The sequence below is a fragment of the Malaya genurostris genome, chromosome 2, assembly GCF_030247185.1.
Source record: "Malaya genurostris strain Urasoe2022 chromosome 2, Malgen_1.1, whole genome shotgun sequence".
NCBI lineage: Eukaryota > Metazoa > Arthropoda > Insecta > Diptera > Culicidae > Malaya > Malaya genurostris.
The window spans coordinates 20,208,821-20,211,708 of record NC_080571.1 but is presented as its reverse complement, the minus strand read 5'-3'; the positions used below and the strand labels follow the sequence as shown (position 1 = coordinate 20,211,708).

The 2,888-nt window shown below is 38.0% G+C and overlaps 1 long non-coding RNA gene across 1 annotated transcript; it reads left to right on the top strand.

Moving 5' to 3' along the window:
* Positions 1-543: 543 nt before the first annotated feature.
* On the top strand, positions 544-1,940 carry LOC131427526 (uncharacterized). Its single transcript, XR_009229281.1, has 3 exons — positions 544-695; positions 760-1,090; positions 1,151-1,940. It is a non-coding gene; the product is annotated as an uncharacterized LOC131427526 (long non-coding RNA).
* Positions 1,941-2,888: the final 948 nt, after the last annotated feature.

Genomic DNA, 2,888 nt, shown 5'->3' with positions numbered 1-2,888 from the left:
ATTAATTATGCATTCACATAACCAAGCTTACTATTTCCATACGAAGAAATCTGAGTCATGGGGTTGCCAGTTAAGATTAAACAAATACTTCTTATTACCAGACGACATATTCGAATAATACACCAGTGCTGTCAACTGTTTTTTCCAAAAATCTGTATTTGGCGAAAAAAACTATCTGTACAATATCTTTCTCGAAAAATCAAACATCAATTTAGTGCGAAAACTGATTTTGCGACCAAAAAAAAAAAAAAGGTCGCTCGACCTGGTTTACCCCTATGGAATCCAACACAAAAACTGAAAATCGGTATTTATCTGTATGAAAATTGAAATATCGGTATTTTGAGAGAGCATATCTGTATTCCTGTATCGAGTACAAAAATCGGTATAAATACCGAGAAATCGGTATAGTTGGCAGCGCTGTAATACACATCAATGCAACAAACAGTGTTCCCAAAATATATTTTCAACCAAAATATAACATAGCCTTGATTGGAAATGCACGATGCCGCACGATACCCTTGGGTGTGTCAGTCGGCAAACGTCTCACGCTTGACAAAGCAAGGTGTTCCATTTAGCACCCGAAATTATCATCAATTACCGTCTTTTCAAATGCGTCAATGTGTCAATCAATGTCGTAAGTCCGGATGGCATGGAGTCGCAGTTTACTTCCCAACTTATCACCGAAGCGCCATCAAGTGAGTGAATCAACAGAAAATGAATGTGCATCCGTGGGTACATATGCGAATCCGTTGTTTTCAGAGTGTGACCTTTGCAAATCGAGCTGCCCCCTTTTTCGGGACCGACAGCGAGCTGGTCCCGTGGTACGATTTGTTTACCAACAAAGTTACGACGCAGGTGCCGAAAATAAACCACTCCGGCGACTATTTATCATTCGTTCATTCGACCCTTGAACAATGCGATCGATCTAAAATTTATGCTAACTTGGGAAAAGCCATTTTCGATCGGACTGATGCGCACAAACGCAGGAAATCAATCGAATCAATTAATATCAATTTGTGAGGATGCCAATTGACGATTTGGCGTAGATTGTTCTCGAACGATTTGCGTTGTTCGGGTCTCACGATTTCTGGTAAAGATTTGTTCAAAACTGTTCGACATTCTAATTGAATTTTTGTTCATTTTTAACTAGGCGAATACAAGCTATACCGAAGCAGAAACTTCCGATTTTCAAGTGCAATATATCACTATTAACAGTCGTCACTACTTGACACTTGATTGGCCTGTTGAGCCCGTTTGAAATCTTGCCAATTCATGCGATCCATTGGGCGAATGGCGTTCATTGGTACAATTAACAGTCAAGCTACGGCGTACCAAGCAATTGAGTCAAATTAAAAGAAATGTCCGTTTCCGCCAAATCGCAGCTGAAACGCCGTTCTGAGTAAGCATTGTTGTAAATTTTTAGCAGCAGCAACTCGTTCAAGGACACCAACAAAACCGCTGAATGGGATCCGTCAATTATAGTCCGATCGAATCTGTTCCAGTAGGACGATCGTTGATCTTCTTATATCGGTTTGGCAGCACTTCAAATATTTGACTTGATTAAAATAGGTTTGACGGCCGTGACAGTTAGCTTTGTAGGTTGTACTTTGTCATTACAGGATTGTACTAGATTGAGCAAATTACGTCTGATGAAATATCTCCCAGATTGGTTATGTCATGAACAGAAATAGTCATCAATTCAAGTCAATACCATTTAGTCACGAATATGTGTCACCAATTTAGCAGTGGTGAAAGACAGTCGAGATATTTTTGCCGTTACTATTAGGCCATTAATGGTTAGTCACTGATTACATTTAACTATCGTTTTATGGCTTTGAATCTTCATGAATAATTACAGAGCCTTCGGTAATGCGAATTTTGATGACCTATAAAAATCTATCGAATTATTCGGTATAAGCTTGATGTTATAAATTAGCGGATAGAACGATAAGTTTAGTATTTATGTTAGATTAACAGTTCAATAAATTTTCTGAAACATTTTTTTCTAGCAGTTTCTATTTTTGCCTCTCTCGTATAGAAAGGCTACGCAATTTCTGTGAAAACCGACTATTGAACAAAAGGCCTAGATATGAACACAGATGTAACCTAATTTTACTTGAGCTACTTGGCGATCGACGCAACGTCTTTTAAGCAATGTTTATTTCCGATTTGATACTTGGTCATATAGACTGTCCTGATCTTCTCGGATAAATGGAGAGTTTGTTTATCATCCGACGCAGAACTCTCCGGAGAAACTCTTTCCTCGTTATCCAGTTTGATAGAACAAACTACGCGAAGAATGAACCTCTGTCTAGTATGGCTCACATATTTAATCGGTGTGATTCAATATTTGATTTTAATTTATCTTGTGTCACTCTCAAACGTGTATTTATTGCTTTTTTTTTAAACTTGACCGAACAATGGCGGCGTGCTGCTTTGAAAAACGACAAAAGACATTAGATGACAAGTGTCGCATCGAGTTCACAGTAAAAGCTGACACACTGTGCGAAATCTCGGCAAACGGTTTTGCTGATTTCGGTATTTTTCAGACAAACTTCGGCAAAAAACGATCTTTACCAAGATATCAGAACTCTTCCAGAGATGCCATGTCTGCAGATTTATCTGTGAATCAGCAGTTTTTTTTTGACTGCAGACATTTTTTGTTGTAGATTTTTGAATGACGGAGTATTTCACTTCGTGAATAGAATTCGGGATTTTTTTTTTCGGCAGTCATCACATTTCCATTTTCAACATGAAAAGTACAAAAGAGAGGAGGGCGGATGTCGAATTGTCTACATCGATTTTTTTTTATGCCAGAAGTTCCAGAATTGCATTAAATATCAAGATCTTGTGTTATATCGTAAAAAAATTGACTCTAAGTTCGAAAT